We start from the raw sequence: 13151 nt of genomic DNA, 5'->3' as shown, positions 1-13151 counted from the left end.
AATTTCAGCCCGGAATCGGGCCAAATCTATTCTCTGACTTACCAAAACTGCTTTAATCAATAGAAAATGTCAACACCTTGCTTCTTCTAATTCTTCTCGTGACTTCTGGCATCTAGCCAAAAATGTCTCCTCCAATTTCACTTCTTACTCTTTCCCTCCTTTCCTTAACCCTGACGGCAGCACTGCCGTCTCATCTGTCTCTAAGGCTCAAACTTTCTGTATGAACTCCACCCTGGCCGATTCTGGGCATATTCCTCCTACTCACCCCCCTTCTGACACATTTATGCCCGTTATTAAGATTCTTCCAAATTATGTTTTCTATGCCCTCTCTGGCCTCAACTCTCAGAAGGCTTATGAACCTGATGGAGTGCCTCTTATTGTCCTTAAAAACTATGCTTCCGTGCTGACACCCTGCCTGGTCAAACTCTTTCGTCTCTGCCTATCAATATCTACCTATCCTTCCTGCTGGAAGTATGCCTTTGTACAGCCTGTGCCTAAGAAGGGTGACCGTTCCTATCCCTCAAACTACCGCCCTATAGCTTTACTTTTATGTATATCTAAAGGTTTTGAATCAATCCTTAACCGGAAGATTCAAAAGCACCTTTCCACTTCCAACCCTCTATCTGATCGCCAGTATGGGTTCCGCAATGGGCGTTCTACTAGCGATCTTCTTGCTCTCTTAACTGACTCTTGGTCATCCTCTTTTAGCCATTTCGGTGAAACTTTCTCAGTTGCGCTAGACATATCGAAAGCCTTCAATAGAGTCTGGCACAAGTCTTTGCTTTCTAAACTGCCCTCTTTCAGATTCTATCCCTCTCTCTGTTCCTTTATCTCCAGTTTCCTTTCCGGCCGTTGTATCTCTGCGGTGGTAGACGGTCACTGTTATTCCCCTAAACCTATCAACAGTTGTGTTCCACAGGGCTCTGTCCTATCAGCCACTCTCTTCTTGTTATTCATCAATGATCTTCTTTCAATAACAAACTGTCCTGTCCACTCATACGCCGACGACTCTACTCTGCATTATTCAACTTCTTTCAATAGAAGCCCATCCCAACAGGAAGTACACGACTCCAGACTGGAGGCTGCAGAACGCTTAACCTCACACCTTGCAATCATTTCTGATTGGGGTAGAAGAAATCTTGTGTCCTTCAATGCCTCAAAAACTCAATTTCCCCACCTATCAACTCGACACAATCTTCCAAACACCTATCCGCTATTCTTCAACAACACTCAGCTGTCACCTTCTTCAACACTAAATATCCTCGGTCTATTCTTAACTCAAAATCTCAACTGGAAACCTCATATTTCCACTCTCGCTAAATCAGCTTCCTCGAGGTTGGGCGTTCTGTATCGTCTCCTCCAGTTCTTCTCTCCCGCACAGTTGCTGTCCATATACAGGGGCCTTGTCCGCCCTCGTATGGAGTATGCATCTCACATGTGGGAGGGAGGGTGCTCCACTCACACAGCTTTTCTGGACAGCGTGAAGTCTAAGGCTCTTCGTCTCATCAGCTCTCCTCTCCCAACTGATAGTTTTCTACCTCTTAAATTCCGTCGCGATGTTGCCTCTCTTTTTATCTTCTATCGCTATTTTCACGCTGACTGCTCTTCTGAACTCGCTAACTGCATGCCTCCTTCCCTCCCGCGGCCCTGCTGCACACGACTTTCTACTCATGCTCATCCCTATACTGTCCAAACCCCTTGTGCAAGATTAAACCAGCATCTTCACTCTTTCATCCCTCACGCTATTAAACTCTGGAACAATTTTCCTTCATCTGTATTTCCTCCTGCCTACGACTTGAACTCTTTCAAGAGGAGAGTATCAGGACACCTCTCCTCCAGAAATTGACCTCTCTTTCGGCCACCTCTTTTGATTTTCTTTTTCTCAGGAGCAGCGAGTAGCGGGCTTTTTTTTATATTATTGTTTCTTTTTTTTGTGCCATTGAGCTGTCTCCTTTTTTGTAAAAACACTTTCACACTCACACTCACTCACGCACGCACGCACGCAGGCACGCATGCTCACTTACTCACTCACCGTTCTTTGCGACGCGCACAACGTCGTCGAGGCCACTGTGTGAGATGTGACCTTCGCCCATACCGCCGGAGGTGACCACCAAGTCGTATGTGTCTGAGAGAGAGAGAGAGAGAGAGAGAGAGAGAGAGAGAGAGAGAGAGAGAGAGAGAGAGAGAGAGAGAATGTAAAAGAAAAATACGTATATTAATCTTTACATATGAAACAACAACAATAACAATAATTCCACTCACACAGCTCTCCTGGACAGAGTGGAGTCTAAGGCTCCTCGTCTCATCAGCTCTCTTCCTCTTACTGACAACCTTCTACCTCTTAATTAAATTCCGCCGTTATGTTGCCTCTTTTTCTATCTTCTTTCGATATCTTCATGATGACTGCTCTTCTGAACTTGCTAACTGCATGCCTCCCTCCCTCCCGCGGCCCCGCTGCACACGACTTTCTACTCATGCTCATCCCTATACTATCCAAAACCCTTATGCAAGAGGTAAACTCTGGAACAACCTTCCTTCGTCTGTATTTCCCCCTGTCTATGACTTGACTTATTTCAAGAAGAGTATATCAAGACACCTCTGCTCTCGAAATTGACCTCTATTTTGGCTACTCTTTACTTTTATCTTTTATGGGAGCGGCGAGTAGCAGGCTTTTTTTTATACTCTTTTTGTTGCCCTTGAGCCGTGTCCTTTGATGTAAAAAAAAAAAACTACTAATACCTTTGGGCACGGTGGAGTGTCCGCTGCCGATAAACTCCAGGAAGTCGTTGGTATAGATGCCAGTCTCCCGCTGCTTCATCATGCCCTCCGACGGGTCCAAAGCGTCTATGAGCCTCAGGGTTGGAAAAAACCCGGGTTTTAAAAAAAAAAAACACAACCCACTGGGGTTTTTTGGGTTTTTTTGGGTTATTTTGGGTTTTATTGGGTTATTTTGGGTTTATTGTTTTTTTTTTATTATTCATATTTATATGTAAATCAGTTTAAATAAGCATTTAAAAAAGTAATCTAAAGTGAAATAAAAGGTTTGAAGTGTTATCTGAAGGCCAGACACTTGGTTGATACAAGTTGAACTTGTACTGTACTGGTACCGGTAACGGGTAAGTGGTAACTGGACAGGAACTGAACAGGTCAGGCTTGGCTACTGCTGACTCAGTAGCCTACTCCTCACTCCTCAGAGGCTCAGTGTTGTTTCCATTATACAGACAGAAGAGGAATCAGAGGACCACAGCAGTTAGCAAAAATGCCTGCTGATAGTGGGAGAAAAAAGGCAGCTGAGTGGAATGAAGTTGACATTTTAGAAAATGAAAAACACAAAGCAGCCTGTAAATACTGCAGCCAAATAATTAGTGCAAAAATTGAAAGAGTGAGAACTCACATCCAAAAATGTCCCAAGAGGAGAGATCATTATAGGGAAAAGGCAGGTGAGTTACTGAAAATTGTGAGGATTTTGTTTCGTTTAATACTTGAAGCTTGCAATAGTAATGTGTGGTAAACTAATAATGTTACTGATTCACACTGTAATACAGTATCATTAATATTTTACTCAAGGCAATTTTGATGCACATGTGAAATGATTGTACATACTAGAATAAAAGATGGTGAGAGTAAAATGTTGTCAGAGAAAAAGGAAGTTTTGGAGAGATGGAAAGATTATTTTAGAGAGCTTATGACACCAGATGACACCAGGGAGAGCTTATGACACCAGATGACACTAGGCCCTAGGGAGGCACAGATCTCGTACTGGGGAATGGATAAACGATAAAGGGAGTGGTCAAGTAAAAGAACAGATAGATATATCAAGGAAAGAAATTAAAAGAGTGGTAGGTAAGACTAAGCTGAAATTAGGTAAAGCTCCAGGAGTTGATGGAATAAGAGCAAAAATGTTAAAGCGAGGCATCATAGATAAGCTAAGATATAATATCATTAGGCTGTTTGTATGGTTCCAGGAACAAGTAAAGATGGGAGTGCAAGTAAGGGACTTGATTTACCAAGATCCCTAAACACTGAAAAAGGTTCTGAGGACGAGGATGACCTTGAATCTGTGGCATCAGGCAACTCAGGCTCAACCGGGTCAACCCACAAATCAGTAAAAAGACAAAGATCAATGGATGCCTTTGCAGTAAGGACAAGTGCAGATCAGAAAGCACGAATTGACATGCAAGTTGCTCGCTTCTTTTTTGGATCTAATCTGCCATTTCGTGTTGTGGAAAATAACGAGTTTTCAAAACTGGTGGAGCTTCTACGTCCGGGTTATCAACCACCAAATAGGAAAGCACTTGCAGGAGACCTACTGGATACAGTCCATGAAGAAGTTATTAAGTCCATGAAAGCTGAAATAACAGATGACCGGAGTACTTTAACCATAATACAAGATGGGTGGAGCAATGTAAAAAATGATGCCATTATTGCTCACTGTGTACACAATGGCACGAAGGCTTATTTACTGAATATAACAGACCCAGGTTCAACAAAGAAGACAGCAGAATACTGCGCCGAGTTGACAGAAAAAGTTATTACTGAAGTCTCTGATCATTTTGATAAAGAAGTAAGTTGCCCCTCACCTTCACTATCAGTTACCATAGTGATTCATATTATTAATTTCGTGCTGCCAAACAGACAAGATAAAATAAAGTCTAAAGAACTATATAATTAAATAAAATCAAAGAACTTACAGCAAACTAGACATCAGCATTTCCTTCTTGCTATTATACTGCAATATTATATAATTTCATCTGAAATAGAATAATAGAATAATTTTTTTCTTCTGTAGGTTTTTGCTGTGTGTACTGACAATGAAAACAAAATGGTAAAAATGAAGGAACTGCTAGAAAACAAGTACCCAAGGCTAATAACATATGGCTGCTCATCACATCATATGAATTTGCTGGAAAAAGTAGTTACCCCCAATTCAGTCCTGAAACATATAGTGGAAGTAAACAAATTTTTCAGGAATCACCACCAGCCTCATGTAAGTAAATTATTTATTTATTTGTTTTTATTATGGAATACTGTACCTGAAAATTGATATAAAGAGTTTTGGTTTACACGTGACTTTACTGACTGTTAAGATGTAACCTAACAAATTCAAATAAAGGAAGGCTTACGCTTTTCTATTTAACAGGGATGGTTGAAAGAGAAGGGGGGGAAAATGCCACAGCTACCAAATGAAACCCGTTGGAATTCCCAGGTTGACTGCGTTGAGTCCTATGTTGCAAACTACAATATCTATCTCGAAATAAGGGGGCAACAAGATCAGAGCTTCCTGCAAACATTGGCCAGATTATTGACAATGTTGGCATATATCGGGAAGCTCAGCATCTCATGACCCAACTAAAGCACTTTGGAACTGCTCTAGACAAGGTATTGTATTAATACTAGCAATATTGATAATAACAGCACTGACAGTCTGCCAATAATCATAATATAATCAAATATCAATAAAATAAATACAGTACTGGTACTATTACATGATTAATTTGTGTTAATTTTTGTTTTTTACCCAGCTCCAAGCTGACAGTACAAGGCTAGCAGATGCTGTCCACATCTGGCTATCTTTGCTCAATAATTCTGACTTGCAGCATCATCATCAAAGTATCAAGGATAGGTTTGAGAAAGCCATGAAGCCTGTTCATTACTTGGCTTACATGACTGATCCTCGTTACTTAGGTAAGAAGTTGTAATTCTGCTGATTTAGTATTTCTGAAGAATTATTTGCAGAAAGCAATTTTTACAAAGTGAACCTGAAAGTAGAATGTTGCCAATGTCTTAATGCCACATGTCACAGTTTTAATTTGCTATATTTAAAATTACAGGAGAAAATCTAGGGACGGAAGCTGAAGAGCAAGCTGAGAAGTGGCTCACTGAAATCCACCCTGAATATGCAGTTGGATTGTATGAATTTCAGCTCAGGGATACTCAAATTTTCCCAGGCAATATGTTTTCTGAATCTGTTTCATCCAGCCTTTCCTCAGATAAGTGGTGGCAAGTAATGAACATGAAACAGAACAAAAAAAAAGTGGGAAGAAATTGCCAGATGGATTTTGTTCATTTTTAGGGTCCATACATTCATGTCCAGCTAGTTCAGCTCCAATTGAAAGGTTGTTTTCCTCATTTGGACTATTATGGAATAAAATGATAAATAGATTGGGTAGTGAAAAAGCTGAAAAACAAGTGAAAATCTATAAATACCTGAACGTGAAAGGAGAACAAGATACAGAATGGTGAAGAGTACTGAACTGATGCTGATGTGAGTGATGCCTGATACTAAAAGATAATTAAGAAGAGTTCTTTTGTCATTAACTGAAGTTTCTCTTTAGTTTTTTCCCTAAATAATTGTAGGAAAGTGTTTATTCAAGGGAGAATATGAAAAAAATTTCTTTAGTTCTGACTTAGGTGTGTGTTACTTCAATATTTTGTGAGGGAGAGAGGGTCATTAATTGAAGTTTGTTTATTTTTTCCCTAAATAACATTAGGAAAAGTTTTTATTTAAAGCAGAATCTGGTAAGATTTCTTTAGTTCAGACTAGTGTGTGTGTGTGTTTCATTTTTCTTAAGTTCATTGAGAAAAGAAAATGAACAGTTACTGTAATGTGTGACACTGGATGACATTGAAGATGTAAGAATTAAAGAGTTTGGCCAGATTGAAATTCATTGTGTTGTTTCCTTATCCTTTATATCAAAGTAACAGCGAGAACATAAGCAAATGAGACCAGGAACTTAATCTCAAGATTAAAAAAAAAACCCTGTTTGATGTTATTTATAATTTCTTTTTTATGTTAAATGCATTTTTAAAAAAAACAAAAAAACCCACTTGGACCGGGTTTTTTTGAGTGTTTTTTTGGGGGGGGTTTTTTTGGGTGGGTTTTTTTGGGTGGGTTTTTTCAATGCCAACCCTGATGTGCCTGTGGGAGTGGCTGTAGTAGTTGTAGTAGTAGCAGTAGTAGAAGTTATAGCATTAGTAGTAGTTGTTGGGAATCAGTAAATTTACCCTACCCAACAGTTGGGTCACTCGCAAAGTGAATAACACACCCGTCAGACAATCCCAAACAAACAAGTGCTTACCAGCTTTTAGGTGGTGAAGGTATCCAACAAGCAACTCCAGACAGTCGAACAAATAATAATCCTACCGGATCCGTGTAGTAAAAATGTGTCTCAAATAACTGCTGAGGGCACTTAGCTGAGAAGCGGGTTTCAAAAGATATTGTTGTCTCTGAAGTCTCGTTGCCGGGTGTAGTATCCCTCAGGCAGTTAATAGAAGGTACACTGCGTCCGAGTTAATGGGTGGGCTGCAGTGCCTTGGTCTTTACTTTGTGAAGGCCGGTGGTGGAGTGAGAGAAAACCAACCACGTGGGTCTGAAGCGATATTTTTAATTTCTCTCGCCAGATGGCGTGGCTTTCCTCTCTGTTTCCATAGGTTAAAATATCCTTGCTCTTTATTTTAATTCAGCAAGAACAATTAGTAATTATTTCATGAAAGGAAACGCTTCACTATTGTTATTCCTTTCATGGTAAATGTGGTTAGTCTTCAGGCAGTGAATAAGTTAATTCTGTCTCGGTTTGGGAGCCGATGACCGAAATATTCAAGTACCATCCAAGGCTTATTTGAGCTCAGACGATACTCATATTTGGCTTGAACTCTCGGCCCCAGACTAGTTCCATAAGGGAAATAGTTAATTTGTCTAGTCCCCCGGTTAACTGGCCTAATTCCTAACATAGTATAGCCTATCGATTTTAGCTTGAGCCCTTGGGCGCGACACAAGGATTCCCCACGAGACCGCGCTGGTGCCACATCACTCCATTACTCTCCTCAGAGAGGGTGGCTATCTCTCTCTCTCTCTCTCTCTCTCTCTCTCTCTCTCTCTCTCTCTCTCTGCATGGCTGCGCAGGGCGCAAGAGTGAGATCTACTTCATTTGTCCATTGTGGCGTAACGTTGAATGGTGCGGCCTGGCGCCTGTTGCCAAGTTCCGTCACGCGGCAACGTTGCATGAGCCACGTTGCCAAGTGATATGGAAGGTTTACTGAGTCGTTGTCTTTCCCTCTAATCCCAGGTCGAGTGCCCCAGTCTGCGGGATCTGCGAGAGCAGTACCTCTCCCGGTGTCGTGATGTACATGGGAATTTTTCCTTTCCCTAATGCTGGGTGAAAAGGCGTTCACCCCTGGACATGACGTCATGGGTATCTGCAGGAGATGGGCATCCTCCATCTCTTGTAGGGTCTCTTCATAGAAAGTTCTTTGTATTTCACTAATGCATTTTTAATAAACATTTTATTATATTTTAAACTAGTGCTATATCTGAATGGACCATTTCAAAACTATCTTCCTAATAACTTTTATCACCCTTAGATTATTTTAATTATTTGCCTTCCATTTTATTACTCCGGTGCCATATGACCAAGATGTTGCGGCGCCATGAAAGAAACTCTATATCAATCAATCAATCAATCCCTCTAATCCCAAGCCATTCATAACACCACGCAGTCGTATTATGAATGTATGTAAATTCCATAAATAGATAACGTACAGACTAACAGTGAGACAAAACGTCATGCGCAGGTCATCGCTAGATCTATAAACAATGGGGGTTTCCCCGGGCCAAGTCACAGGGCTCAATTTTAAATTAGAGTTGATGGACTATAGTAATGCCGCTCCTGCCCGCTCCCAGTTCCCACCCAGCGGCCCTGCCTCTACACAAGCAGCTGTAATTTCCAACACATCATCTTCATCTCTTGGCGTTAGACTCGTGTTGAGGCTGAGGCACTAGCAGGCAGGAGGGACTGGAGGATATTTAAGTATGGTGACCGGACATCCCCTGTCTGCGGCCCTGCGGCACCCACCTGAAGCCTTCCCGGTGGAGTTCGCGGCCCACGCAGCCCGTCCCAGCGGCCACGTCCAGCACCCTGGCCTTAGCTCGCCGCTCCAGGGGTACCCAACGCAGCGCCTCCTCCAGCGTGATGGCGGGGCCACGGTACCCACCTTTCCAGATCATCTAAGGGGACGGGGAAGCGGGTGATTACAGGTGGGTACCCCAGGGGCCTCATCACTTCACTCCCGGACCTCAAGGAGTAGTCGCCGGTTTAACGCAAAATCATTCCAGCGATACCCATGATTCTGCGTAGGCACTTGGTACCGAAGGCATCTCTCTCTCTCTCTCTCTCTCTCTCTCTCTCTCTCACCATCTCCTCGTAGTTCTCGGACCACTCGTTGTAGCCGACCACCATCTCCTCCGGCGTGACCCCCGGCCTGTAGACTTTCGCGATCACCCTCATTGCCACGTCGCCCCGACTGCCGCCCTCAGACATTATCCTGCAGCAGGGAAGAGACAGAAGAATCACAGGCAGGGCATGACTACAGTACAGTACAATTCCTTTATACATCCTTTATATATTTACAATGGTAGGTACAGTTGTCTAGCCCCGCGCCGCACTCCTCGCTGATTTGCCGGCTGGCTCTCAAACTCCGCCCACCTCCATGGCAAGTGTGGCCCGCCTCTCTCTCTCTCTCTCTCTCTCTCTCTCTCTCTCTCTCTCTCTCTCTCTCTCTCTCTCTCTCTCTCTCTAAGCAATCACATAGTTAGTGCAGCGACGGTAGCTTGGTTTGAGTAGACTGGATAGCTACATGGACGAGGATGACAGGTGATAGTGAGGTGTGGGTGCAGTAAGGCACTCCGGCTTATTGCACGGCCAGCTGAAGTTGCTCTCTCTCTCTCTCTCTCTCTCTCTCTCTCTCTCTCTCTCTCTCTCTCTCTCTCTCTCTGTGTGTGTGTGTGTGTGTGTGAGAGAGAGAGAGAGAGAGAGAGAGAGAGAGAGAGAGAGAGAGACTGTGATCAGGGTGTGATGAACTACACACACACACACACACACACACACACACACACACACACACACACACTCCCAGGCTTCACGGTCTGACAGGGCGGCAGTTTGAGCCCGCTCAGGCCGGATTCTTTCCGTTGACTAGGAGTGGTTACTATCCCCCCTTGAGCAAAGGGGATGGTGTGTGTGGTGTGTGAGGTCCTGGCAGTACCCATAGATCGACGATAAAGAGCACTTGCTCATGTCGGGAGGGTACCTGCTGCTGGCGATTACGACCAACGCGTGATCAGGTCGTGGTGAATTACACACACACACACACACACACACACACACACACACACACACACTTTACACGTGGCAATTCCTGGCCGGCAATACAGCCGCGACGATCTAGCGGCTAGACCTGTAGTGTCCGTCCGTGCCCCCCTGTATTTGAGAGGTCCCGCGCGCTGTGCGCATGCCCAGAAGCTGGTGTTTGTAAACAAAGGATTGTTTATCAACACAGCTATCCGTCCGCGCCCCCAGCATGTCAAAACTCACTGAAATGTCTTTGGAGGAGAGGCTACGGCAGTGCAGGGATGAAATATGCCCTGTGCAATATTTATTGCTAAATGGCCACTATCCTCCAGAACTAACGCGCAATCAGATAAAAAATGTGAGGAGACAGAAGGCAGTATATATGATGAAAGGTAAGTGCCCTTGTTAAGCCTTCAGAAAGTTATATTAACATGTTGTGGGTCATCCTAGGACAGCCAACAACAAACACGTTGTGGGACATCCTATATAAAACATTTGTTCATAACAGTTATGTAGTTAAGTATATTCTTATGAAGATATTTAGAGCCAAAAGAAGAATCGCCCAACATATGTATAAACAATAAGAAACCCTCTTCCTTTGGAATATACCACTGTTTGATTAGTTAAACATAAATAGATTTGGTTAATAATCTTGTGAGAGGTTCAATGACCCTCCCTTATAGACTTAGTTAATTATCGTGAGAGGGAGACAAGGTTATGTTATATTTGGTTTATGATCACCTGGGTTGGTTAGTAGCTGTCCCTTTATAGGTTAGGTCAGTGATCATGTGACAGTGTTGAGGGGGAGCAAACCCACCTGTTAGGTTAAGTTAGGTGTATTAGACCATTCAGTGCACATTGTTAATTTATTATATTAATTTATTTCACTTAACATGTATTGCTAAAACCTTCACATTTTCAAATATCAGCAACATTTTGTACGCCACCTGGCATTTTCCTCAGTTATAATGGTAACTGTAAATCTGAGTAATAGTGGTTTCCCTATATTCCTTTATCATCCTGCCTCAGCCCCAGCAAACTTGGGGACATGATGGGAAAGGGGTTTTAGGGCGGGGGAAGCCAGAGAATAGCAGAGATTTGTCAAGATAAAAAAGTCAGGTGAAAAAAACTTTTTACGAAAAAATCACTTTTAAAGGAAATTGAAGGTTTGACAGTGATTATGTAGGGTCACTGTGAGACCTTCAGTGCCATATACATAACCTTCATGAAGAAAACAGGAAGAAAAAGTAGGTTTTCTATAGAAAAAAGGACTTAGAATTTCTGAGGTAGGAGTAAAGAACAGAGAGCCTGCTGAAGTAATCATGCATGACCCTTAACACAACCACAACATACGTATTTCTACAACTGCGGGTACTTATACAAATGCAAAATTACTTGGTTTTGTTATAAGCTATTACTCAGATTATTCATTGTGGATAATGAGAAAGCGAGACAAAGCCCACCCTGTTAGGTTAGTTATAGAGCATGTGCTACAGCCGCTTGAGCCTTTGAAGATGGGGTAATTACAGTAGAACAGGTAGTGAGAGAACACCACCACAGGGTCACAAGCACACTTTCATAGGGTATATAGTGTACTTTTACCGCAAGATAACTCCTAAACACATCTGAATTTATCTAGTGTGAGAAATAAGTTTTCACTCTGTTTTGTCCAGAACTAAAACCCAGACTTCCAAACCTTACCTAAGCTATCTTAATCCTTATGATGCTACTGTACTCATGGAATACCCTGTATTTTTTATGAATACATACAAACAATAGTACAGTTTACAGTAATATTTCCAGTAGTAATTGGGTTACATAAAGAGTTATTAGTTATCCACAGTATCCAGTGTAGTAGGGTTTATACAACTGATCACTTGAATCAATAAAATTAATTCTAAGTATATATTTTCTATGCCTTCATTCACATTCCATATTGCTTTTCTACCTATATTTACATGTAGTTTTTCATTGTCTTACAGAGAACAAGTTACATAAATTCCAGAAAAGAAGAAATGTCTGGGTACAAGTTATCACTACCCCTGGTGAAGTCCATGAAATTCTAAAGATGTACCATGTAGTAAGTGGATGTCACCGGGGGGTAGTGAAAACAAAAGCTGCCATTGGTGACTTGTACTTCTGGAAAGACATGACTAAAGACATTGAGAATTATGTAAGTTAACAACACCTCCAAGCATATTAAGGTTATGAAATTTTATTAAATATACTTGCTAACATGACTCTACAACACTGATCGTAAAATTAAAAGCATTCTTAGAGTGAAAGATTATTTCCCTTCATAAAGCTGCTCCTGGATACACAGCTAATACACTTGTATTGCAATAACCATTCATTTCTAGTAGTTTTAATGTACTTAAACACAGTACCTACCATAGAATTCTCATGTTAGTTTATAGTTTGATATCATCGGTGCATGCCAATTCAAGTTTAGTGGCTGATCTTGGCAATGTGTCTCAGAAGTGGTTATGTCTTTGTGTGATCATACTCATCACGTACATTATTTTATTTACTTTTTCTCATTTAGATATCATCATGTCCAACTTGCCAGACTTTTGAGCCAATAAAAACCCAAGCCCCTACCCTGAAGCAAATCAAGGTATCTCTCCCAATGGAAGTTGTGGGAATGGACCTTATTGGTAAGATATTTTCATAGTTTTCTGCAAAATGTACTAAGTTAAATGCAAAGCCTATATATATATATATATATATATATATATATATATATATATATATATACATATATATATATATATATATATATATATATATATATATATATATATATATATATATATATATATATATATTGTGTGTGTGTGCCTGAGTGTGTGTGTGTGTGTGTGTGTGTGTGTGTGTGTGTGTGTGTGTGTGCATGCGTGCAAGCTAGCGTGCGTGCTAGCGTGCGTGCATGCATCTGTGCGTGCGTGTGTGTGTATTTACCTAGTAGTTTTACAGGGCCTGGGCTTATGCTTGTGTAGCCCCGTCTCTGTATCTGTATTTATC

At 41.6% G+C, this 13151-nt stretch overlaps 1 long non-coding RNA gene across 1 annotated transcript; it reads left to right on the top strand.

Annotated features, from left to right (window-relative positions):
- Positions 1–10409: 10409 nt before the first annotated feature.
- On the top strand, positions 10410–12782 carry LOC127002521 (uncharacterized). Its single transcript, XR_007756311.1, has 3 exons — positions 10410–10519; positions 12110–12300; positions 12673–12782. It is a non-coding gene; the product is annotated as an uncharacterized LOC127002521 (long non-coding RNA).
- Positions 12783–13151: the final 369 nt, after the last annotated feature.

The sequence above is a fragment of the Eriocheir sinensis genome, chromosome 23 (assembly GCF_024679095.1).
Source record: "Eriocheir sinensis breed Jianghai 21 chromosome 23, ASM2467909v1, whole genome shotgun sequence".
Taxonomy (NCBI): Eukaryota; Metazoa; Arthropoda; class Malacostraca; order Decapoda; family Varunidae; genus Eriocheir; species Eriocheir sinensis.
This window is presented reverse-complemented; position numbering and strand designations above follow the sequence as displayed.